The sequence below is a fragment of the Hyperoodon ampullatus genome (assembly GCF_949752795.1).
Source record: "Hyperoodon ampullatus genome assembly, chromosome: 2".
In the NCBI taxonomy this organism is placed as follows: Eukaryota; Metazoa; Chordata; class Mammalia; order Artiodactyla; family Ziphiidae; genus Hyperoodon; species Hyperoodon ampullatus.
The window spans coordinates 57,060,048-57,071,582 of record NC_136915.1 but is presented as its reverse complement, the minus strand read 5'-3'; positions in this window follow the sequence as shown (position 1 = coordinate 57,071,582).

The following is an 11,535-nucleotide window of genomic DNA, read 5'->3' as shown; positions in this document are numbered from 1 at the left end:
TATGACATAAATCACAGCAAGATCTTTTTTGACCCACCTGCTAGAGTAATAGAAATAAAAACAAAAATAAACATATGGGACCTAATGAAACTTAAAAGCTTTTGCACAACAAAGGAAACTATAAACAGACAAAAAGACAACCCTCAGAATGGGAGAAAATATTTGCAAATGAATCAACGGACAAAGGATTAATCTCCAAAATATATAAATAGCTCATGCAGCTCAACATTAAGAAAACAAACAACCCAATCAAAAAATGGGCAGAAGACCTAAAGAGACATTTCTCCAAAGAAGACATACAGATGGCCAAGAGGCACATGAAAAGCTGCTCAACATCACTAATTATTAGAGAAATGCAAATCAAAACGACAATGAGGTATCACCTCACACTGGTTAGAATGGCCATCAACAGAAAATCTACAAACAACAAATGCTGGAGAAGGTATGGAGAAAAGGGAACCCTCTTGCACTGTTGGTGGGAATGTAAATTGATACAGCCACTATGGAGAACAGTATGGAGGTTCCTTAAAAAATTAAAAATAGAATTACCATATGACCCAGCAATCCCACTACTGGGCATATACCCTGAGAAAACCATAATTCACAAAGACACATGCACCCCAACACTGCAGCACTATTTACAACGGCCAAGTCATGGAAGCAACCTAAATGCCCATTGACATATGAATGGATAAATAAAATGTGGTACATATATACAATGGAGTATTACTCAGCCATAAAAAGGAATGAAACTGAGTCATCTGTAGAGACGTGGATGGACTTAGAGACTGTCATACAGAGTGAAGTAAGTCAGAAAGAGAAAAACAAATATTGTACACTAATGCATATATGTGGAATCTAGAAAAATGGTACAGATGAACCGGTTTGCAAGGCAGAAATAGAGACACAGATGTAGAGAACAAATGTATGGACACCAAGGGGGGTAAGTGGGGGAGGAGGTGGTGGTGGTGGGATGAATTGGGAGATTGGGATTGACATGTATACACTAATATATATAAAATAACTAATAAGAAACTGCTGTATAAAAAATAAATAAAATTCAAAAAAATAAAAGACAAAAAAAAGAATATTTCCTTCGGGACAGATATTGTTTATGAGTCACAGAAGATGACCCTTTCATCTTTGTTTCTGAAATCACTATGCCCATGCCATGTGGTATAGAATATAGGGAACCATGCGTTGGTGAAAAATGAGATGGAGAAGTTTTTAAAAGAAGGTAGATGATCACAAATAACAGAAACAAAATGCCCAAGTGGTGTTAAGTATGTTTTAAGCTTATTACTACAAAAGATAATTATGGTAGAACTTTTTTATGACCTTTAAAGCTGTGGCTGCAAGATCAGAGAGCACAGGAGTACTGGTTTTCAATTCAAGAAAGATATACTGGGTGTTACCATGGGGCCAGCTTCCTTACATTCATTCTCATCATAAGTTTTAAGGGGAAGCGATCTGGTACAAGGGAAAAATAGCAAATTGTATAATTCAGTAAAACTTAAGTCAACACAACTTAACTCTCTCAGTGTAGTGTTTAAGAAGATGGGCTTTATAGATAGATCTGTGCTTCCGGCTGGACGTTTGTACTCAGACAAAATATGTAACTTCTTTTTAGTTTCCTCATCTAAACTGGGGTATTACACCCCACACACACAGAATGGCTGTACTTATTAAATTAGTTAGGGTAGGTGTAGTGTATATTTATTCTCCTATCAGCCAATAGCAGCACTTTCTTTTCCTGGGAAATCCTCCTCTGTGTGGTTGACATTTGAGCTGCCGTGTCCCAGGGATGGGCACCTGAAACCAAGCTAGGTCACTCATGGCCTTTTCACAGGACTTTTCAATTTAAAACCAGAGAGAGAGTAAGTCTGAGTCCTTCACTAGAGCAAGGATAACAGGCAGGAGTTGTAGGAGATATACTTTCTGACATGTGGAGATAGGTGGTTTAAGAGAACAATGTTGCCAAGGAGGGAGAAGTAAATTTGAGAGAGGAAGAGAGAGTGAGAGAAAACAGCATCTACATCCCAGGAATTCAGGAGGCTCAGATGCATTCCTACCCTTTCCACAGTGACAAGATCCCCCTTTTTTAATTCAGTTAATTCAAATTGGTTCTCTGTCATTTGTAACCAAAGGACTCCTACCTAATGCAGTACTTAGTACAATCCCTGCATCATCTTAGCTCAATGCACTGAAATTATTGTAAGTTGCTCAGATAATTGGATTCTTACACCCACCTCTACTCCCCTGATACACGTAAAGAGGAAAAATTAAGATGCCTAAACAAAAACTTGCTTAGAAACTTAGTAAAAATAATAAGCTTCCTGCTATCACTTAGAATTCTTATCCATTCAATGAAACCTTCTACATTTTCTGGCTATAACTAACATTTATTCTGTACGCTATGTTCTGCAGAGAACTTTCATGTAGTGTAGCACTGTCCCACAAAAATATAATGCAAGACAACAAATATGAGTCATATAGGTAATTTTTAAATTTCTAGTAGCCCCACTTTAAAAAAACTAGAAAGAAACAAGTGAATTAATTTTAATAATATATCTTACTTAATTCAATGGGTACAAAATACTGCCATTTCAACATGTAATCAACAGAAAAAAGTAATCAATGAGCTATATTTTTTCATACTAAGTCTTCAAAACCCAGTGTGTATTTTACACTTACAGCACATGTCAATTCGGACTAGCCACATTTCAACTGCTCAAAAGCTACTTATAGCAGTGATGACTGTATTAGACAGTGCAGATGTAAAATGTCTCAATCTGCACAACTCTAAAAAGATTAAAGCTTTTGTCATTGAAACTCAAAGAAATCAAGTACAGTTGACCTGAGAACACCCCCCAGGCAGTTGAGAATCCACAGATAACTTTACCGTAAGCCCCCTGCATGCGCAGTTCCTGTGTATCTGCAGATTCAACCAACCACAACTCCTGTAGTACGACAGTATGTATTTATTTGTTAAAATCCATGTATAAGTGGATCTGCCTAGCTAAAACCCATGTTGTTGAAGGGTCAACTGTAAGTTGTTCGTAGTCAACAGCTAGACAGTGCACAACCAGGCTCAAACCTTGGACTCTGGCCTCCAGATTTTATGCTCCTTATCACATTATGCTGACTGTACAATAAGAACTGATGTTCAACATAATCTGTTTTGAAACAGTCACATCAATCAAATAAATTAATAGTGATGTGGCTTCACCTATAAAATGAAAGGTTTGGAAAGGTGGTCCCTGTGTATAAGGGCTGTAGTTTGTGATTGACCGCTCAGGACAGAGAGCCTGCCAATGGGACAGAAGAGCTCAAATGGGAACAATCTCCCCAAATCCACCCTTCTCTATATCTATTGGTTCGTGAGATTCTTACTGTCACAAATCCATACGTTCCCTCCATCAGTTCCTTCTCTAGCAAGCTATTACTTTATTCACAGAATCAAAATCAAAATCATTGCAAATAAAATTGTTCACTGAAACAGTCTGTAACAGCCTTCAGTGCAGCTTTAACATTGGGGTTAGTCCAGTAAAACTGTTTCTTTAAGCAACAGGGGGAAATGGAGAGCACACAGCCTCATCTACTGCCAATGGCCCAACCCTCCCATCATTTACAACATGGTGATGGCCTTTTCCTAAACAGCTAGAGCTGATGGGTTAGGCTCTCAAGACAAAAACAGGCATTGCTGATATATCTTAACCATTATAATTTTCTCTGGATCTTTTCACACAAACTCTATTTTTTTTCTTTGCAGCAGTAAATGAATTCTTTGGTGGTAGAATGTCAATCCTGCAAATTAACAAGAAACTTGTTTTATAGTCAAGATAACTGTGTGAAAGTGCTTAGCATAGTGCTTGGAACATAGCAACTTATGCTGGTTTCCTTTGCATCACAGAGCAAACCACATTGTCAAGGAATATTTAATGTCTGAGAAAATACCTACATTATAATGTTAAGGGGAATGAACAGAACACAAACCTGGTTCTAAAATGTGAATCACGTTCTTTAAAAAAAAGAAAAAGTATACCTCTATATGTGCATAGACAAAACAATGGAAGAAATACACTAACATATTAACAATGGATATCTCTTGATGGTGGTATTAGGAATGATTTAAAGGATGTTTATTCTTGTATGTTCTAGAAGATTGTTTATAAAAATGGCTGCAGTCATTCAACCTCCCACCTCTCACCCCCACTCCTTACCATCCACACTACTTTGTAACATTACTGCACACTTCTTCTCATCAAGAAGTACAGTTTACTTCCGCATTCCTAGAATCTGGACTGGCCTTATTGTACTGCTTTGAACAAAAGAGGATGTTATGAATTGAATGTTTGGGTTCCCCACCCTTCAATTCATATTTGTAGCCCTAAAATCTAATGTGATGGTATTTGGAGGTGGGAGATTTGTGAGACAATTAGGTGTAGACGAGGTCATGAGGGTGGGGCCCCCACGATGGGATTAATGTCCTTGTAAGAAGAGGAAGAGAGACCAGAGCTGGCTCGCTCTCTGTCATGTGAAGACACAGCAAGATGGTGGCCATCTGCAAGCCAGGAAGAGGGCCCTCACCAGGAATCGAAATGCAGGCACCTTGTTCTTGAAATTCCCAGCCTCCAGAACCGTGAGAAATAAATGTCTGTTGTTTAAGCCACTCAGTCTATGGTTGGACTAAGACAGAGGGGAAGTGACACTGTACCAGTTCTGAGCCTAGGCCCGAGAGACCTTGTGGAATTCTTGCGCTCTTGGCTTTCCTTCTTTTTCCCTAGGAGATCGACCCGAAGTTAGCCTGCCATAGGATGGGAGACAAGGAGGAGTTGGCTCAGTCATCCTAGACATGTAAGCAAGCCTCACGGACAACAGCGGATTTTGGCCAGATCAGAACTGCGCAGCTGAGCCCACCTACTGGCCAAAAGAACTGTGAGCTGAATAAATGTATACTGTCTTAAGCCACTAAGTCTCGGGGTGGTTTGTTATGCAGCAAACCTAATTGATAAATATGTATTTTCCAGAGTTTCTACAATGAAAAGCATAACATTCATTTAAAAGACAAAAACCAACCTTCTTTGTAAAGAAGAAAGGGAAAGAGGGAGGTAAGGAAAATCTGGTCTGACTCCACCATTCAGCAGCTGTGTTAGCCAAGTTATCCAAAACATATCAAACTTCCCTAATATCACCTACAACACAGAGTTGCTTTGTAAATTAAAGGTGATGATACGTACAGCATCTAGCAGAGTAGCTTAGTGGGCACTCAGTACATTCCAGATCCCTTCCTTACCTTCTTCTTTATATCTCAGCAATGCCTTAATTTTATGGAAAAAGCTCAGCTTTATCTCACTCAAGCAGGCAATGCTATATAGCTCAGTTTTATTCTTAATTCATTTTCATCTCCTTTCCCAGATCTAACAAGCCAAGTTACTTAAAATCCATTTAATTATATCCTTATGTACACTGAAAAGAGAAAATGTTAAATAATGGCAGTGTATAACTTCATTAATAGCTAACTTTTCTCTAAAGATTTTATTATGAAAATTTCAAATATGACAAAAAGTTGAAAGAATTTCACAATACCCACATAATCTAATACTTAGATTCAACAACTGAAAACATTTTACCTGTTTGCTTTATCTAGGTATCTGAGGTTTTTTCTTTTTGCTTAACTTATTTCAAATAAGTTGAGACGTCATATTACTTTACCACTCATGTCTTCTTCATCATGCATCTCCTAATAAGGACATTCTTATATACAACCACAGAATTAATAATTCCCTAATATCATCTAATATCCAGTCTATATTTAAATATCCTAAATTGCCCCAAGAATGTCTTTTATAATAGCTGACTTTTCAATAACAGTTTACATTTAGATAGATGTGATACTCACAACAATACTTTCAGGTAGATATTATTATTCCCAATTGTTATTCCCATTTATAGTTGAGGAAGTTAAATTCAGAATGCTAATTTGCCTTACCAAAGATCACAAAGGCAGGGAGTTTGTGGCAAAGTCATTATTTAATACTATTTAATATTTAACTATTTTCAAAAGATCAGGCTGACATGTGGACAAATGCATTTAAAGTTTTTTAATCAACACATTCTAAAATAATAAAGCTTTTAGAAGCATAAAACAATATCTTTATAGCATTGGGGCAAGCAAAATTTCTCAAACAGAACCCCAAAAGTACTAACTTAATAGCAAAAACAAGTGAATTATACTATATTAAAGAATTTCTGTTCATCAAAAAACATCATTAAGAGAGTGAAAAGGCAAGCCACATGTGCAAGAAGATTTTTGCAATACATTTATCCAAAGGATTTATATCCAGAAAATATAAATCAATATGAAATATTCACATCAATAAGACAGACAACCCAACAGAAAATTTGGCAAGAGTCATAAACAGGCCTTTCACACAAAAAACTACATACAAATGGCCAATAAACTTCGGGAAAGATGTTTAACCTCGGATTCATCATGGAACTTCAAATTAAAACCACAGTGATCAGCCACTACACACAAACCAGAATCACTAAAATTTAAAAGACTAACAGTATCAAATGTTGATAAAGATGTAGAGGAACTAGAAGTCTCATACACTGCTGATGGGAGTAAAACTTGCTATAATCACTTTGTAAAACTGGTAGTATCAACTAAAGCTTAATGTACACATATGCTATGATGCAGTAATTTCACTCTTAGTGTATCACCAACAGAAATATGTACAGATGTGCACCAAAAGACACATAAGAGAATATTCATGGCAGTACTTTTTGTAATACACCAAAACTACAAATTACCCAAGTGTCTGTCAAAATTAAAATGAAAAAAGTTCATTAGATGGAATACTGTGGAGCAATAAGAATGAATGAACTACAAATACCATACAACATGGATATATCTCACAAACATGGCACTGGGCAAAAGAAACTAGAACAAAAAATTATATACTGAATATTTCCATCTACATAAAATTCACAAACAAGCAAAACTAATTTACAGTGTTAGACCTCAGACTGACTAGTAGTTACTCAGCAGTCGTGGGGGGTGGGGTAGTAACTAGAAGAGGACTTCTGGATTGCTAGTAATAACCTATTACTTGATTTGGACACTAGTTTCACAAGTGTGTTAACTTTATAAAAATTGATCAACCTGTACACTTAGAAATTGTGTGTACTTTTCCATATACTTAAAAGTTTGCTTAAAATTCAATATTTTCAGGGCATTATCATACTCACAAATCAATATGAAGAATTCTGATGCCAAAGCTTACCAGTTCATCTCCTGAGAACACTCTAAATTGCCTATTTATGTAATGTTCTTATTTACTTTTATATATTGCCAATTTGGCCTTTTCCCAGTGTTGTCATTAGTTATAAATTTCTCATGTTAGAGTTAAGCTTCTTTTTTTCATTATATAAGTTTCCGGTGTACAACATTATAATTTGATATCTATATACACTACATAGTGATCACCCCCAAATAGTTAATCCCCTGCACCCCGTTCACCCACCCACCAGCCACCTTCCTCTCTGGTAACCACCGATCTGTTCTCTGTATTTATGTTTGTTTTTGTTTTGTTTGTACGTTTGTTCTTGGTTTTTGTTCCACATATGAGTGAAATCATATGGTATTTGTCTTTTTCCTTCTGACTGATTTCACTTAGCATAATAACCCATAGGTTCATCCATATTGTCACAAATGGCAAGATTTTATTCTTTTTTATGTCTGAGTAGTATTCCATTGTGTGTGTGTGTGTGTGTGTACACACACACACACACACACACACACACACACCACATTTTCCTTATCCATTTATCCATGGATGGACATTTAGGCTACTTCCATATTTTGGCTATAGTAAATAATGCTGCAATGAACATAGGAATGTAAATGTCTTATTGAATTAGTATTCTCATATTCTTTGAAGAAATACCCAGAAGTAGATTAGCTGGATCATATGGTAGTTCTATTCTTGATTTTTTGAGGACTTACCATATAGTTTTCCACAGTGGCTGCACCAATTTACAATCCCACGAACAGTATATGAATTCCCTTTTCTCCACATCCTCTCCAATATTTGTTATTTATTGGCTTTTTGATAATAGCCATTCTAACAAGTGTGAGGTGATATCCCCTTGTGGTTTTGATCAGAACTTCACTAATATTTAGTGATGCTGAACATATTTTTATGTGCTTATTGGCCATCTTTATGTCTTCTTTGGGAAAATGTCTATACAGATCCTCTGCTAATTTTTAAAATCAGGTTGTTTGCGTTTTTTGTTGTTGAGTTGTATGAGTTCTTTATATATCTTAGATATTAAGCGCTTATTGGATATATGATTTGCAAATATATTCTCTCATTCAGTAGGTGGCCTTTTCATTTTGATGATGGTTGCCTTTGCTGTGCAGGAGCTTTTTACTTTGATGTACTCTCATTTGTTTATTTTTGCCCTTGTTTCCCTTGCCTTTGGAGTCAGATCCACAAAAACATCACTAAGACTAATGTCAATGAGGTTACTACTTATTTTCTCTTCCAAGAGTTTTATAGTTTTGGATCTTACATTCAAGTCAGTCCATTATGAGTTAATTTTTGTGTATGATGTAAGACAGTGGTCTAGTTTCATTCTTTTGCATGTGGCTATCCAGTTTTCACACCATTTATTGAAGAGACTTTCCTTTCTCCATTTTATGTTCTTGGCTCTTTTGTTATAAAATAATTGTCAGTATATGTATGGGTTTATTCCTGGGATCTCAATTCTGTTCCATTGATCTGTGAGTCTGTTTCTGTGCCATTACTATACTGTTTTGATTACTATAGATTTGTAGTATAGTTTGAAACCAGGGAGCATGATACCTCCAGCTTTGTTCTTCTTTCTCAAGATTGCTTTGACTATTTGGGATCTTTTATGTTTCCATACAAATAGTTCTGTGAAATACGCCATTGGAATTTTGATAAGGATTTCTTTCAATCTGTAGATTGCTTTGGGTAGTGTGAACATTTTAACAACATTAATTCCTCCAATCCATGAGAACAAAATATCTTTCCATTTATTTGTGTCTTCTTCAATTCCTTTCACCAGTGTCTTATAGTTTTCAGTGTACAAGTCTTTCACCTCCATGGTTAGATTTATATCCAAGTATTTTATTCCTTTCAATGCAATTGTAAATGGAATTGTTTTCTTAATTTCTCTTTCTGATAGTTTATTATTGGTGCATAAAATGCCACATATTTCTGCATATTAATTTTGTATCCTGCAACTTTACTGAATTCACTGATGAGTTCTAGAAGTTCTTTGGTGGAATCTTTAGGGTTTTCTATGTATAATATCATGCCATCTACAAATAGTCACAGTTTTACTTCTTCTTTTCTGATTTGGATGCCTTCTATTTCTTTTCCTTGCCTAACTGCCGTGGCTAGCTCTTCCAGTATTATGTTGAATGAAAGTGATGAGAGTGGGCATGCTTGCCTTGTTCCTGATCTTAGAGGACATACTTTCAGCTTTTCACTGTTGACTATGATGTTAGCTATCTGTTTCTCATATACAGCCTTTATTTTGATGAGGTACATTCCCTCTATACCTACTTTGTTGAGAATTTTTATCATTAATGGGTGCTGAAATTTATCAAATGCTTTTTTCTGCATCTATTGAGATAATCATATGATATTTATTCTTCATTTTGGTAATGTGGTGTATCACGCTGACTGATTTGTAAATGGTGAACCATCCCTGCACCCCTGGAATAAATCCCATTTGATTGTGATATATGATACTTTCAATGTATTGTTGGAATTTGCTTGCTAATATTTTGTTGAAGAATTTTGCATCTATGTTCATCAAGAATATTGGCCTATAATTTTTTCTGTGGTGTCCCTGTCTGGTTTTGGTATCAGGATAATGCTGGCCTCATAAGTGTTTGGAAGCGTTCCCCCCTCTTCAATTTTTTGTAAGAGCTTGAGAAGGATAGGTATTAAATTCTTCGAATGTTTGGAAGAATTATTGGTGAAGCTGTCTGGTCCTAGACTTTTGTTTTGGGGGAGCTTTTTGATTACTGATTCAAACCCCTTACTAGTAATTGGTCTATTCAGGTTTTCTATTTCCTCATGATTCAATTTTAGTAGACAACATGTTTCTAGGAATTTGTCCATTTCTTCTTGTCCAATTTGTTAGCATATAATTGTTCACAGTACTCTCTTATGATCCTTTATATTTCTGTGGTGTCAGTTGTAACTTATCCTCTTTCATTCCTGATTTTATTTATCTGAGCTCCCTCTTATTTTCTTGGTCAATCTAGGTAAAGGCTTGTCTATTTTGTTTATCTTTTCAAAGAACCAGCTCTTAGTTTCATTGATCTTTTCTATTGTCTTTATAGTCTGTTTTATTTATTTCTGCTCTGATTTTTATTTCCACTCTGATCCTTCCTTCTACTAACTTTGGGCTTCATTTGTTCTTCTAGTTCCTTTAGGTGTACAGTTAGATTGTTTATTTGAAATTTTATTTCTTGAGGTAGGCCTGTATTGCTGTGAACTTCGCTTTCAGAACTGCTTTTGCTGTATCCCATGTATTTTGGCATGTAGTATTTCTGTCTTCATTTGTCTCTATACCTAGAGATTTTTATTTCTCTTTTAATCTCCACATTTTTGTGGTTTTTCTAGTTTTCTTCTTATAATTGGTTTCTAGTTTCCTACCATTTTGGTCAGAAAAAATGATATGATTTCAATTTTCTTGAATGTATTGACACTTGTTCTGTGGCCAAACCTGTGATCTATCCTGGAGAATGTTCCATGTGTACTTGAGAAGGATGTATATTCTGCTGCTTTTGGATGAAGTGCTCTATACATATCTGTTAAGTCAACCTAGTCTAATGTGTCATTTAAGGTTGATGTTTCCTTATTGATTTTCTGTCTGGATGATCTATCCATTACTGCAAGTGGGGTTTTAAAGTCCCCTATTGTTACTGTATTGTTTTCAATTTCTCCCTTTAAGTCTGTTAATGTTTGCTTTAAGTCTGTTAATGTTTGCTTTATTTTGATGCCCTATGTGGGGTGTATATATATTTATATATGTTATATCTTCTTGCTGGGTTGACCCCTTTATCATTTTGTAGTTTCATTCTTTGTCTTTTATACGGTCTTTGTTTTAAAGTCTATTTTGTCTGATATGAGTAAAGCTACACCAGCTTTCTTTTCATTTCTATTTGACTGGAATGTGTTTTTCCATCCCCTCACACTCAGTCTGTCTGTGTCCTTAACTTCTGTAGTGAGTTCCCTTGGCAGCATATAGATGGGTCTTATTTTTTTATCCATTCAACCACTCCATTTCTTTTGATTGCCAAATCCAGTCCAATTACATTTAAAGTAATTACTGATAGCTGTGTACTTTTGCCATTTTGTTAATTGTTTTCTGGCTGTTTTTGTAGTTGTCTCTCTTCCTTTTTTCTTCTCTTTCTCTCTTCCCTTGTGGTTTGCTGACTGTCTCTAGTGTTATGTTTACATTCCTTTCTCATTTTCTTTT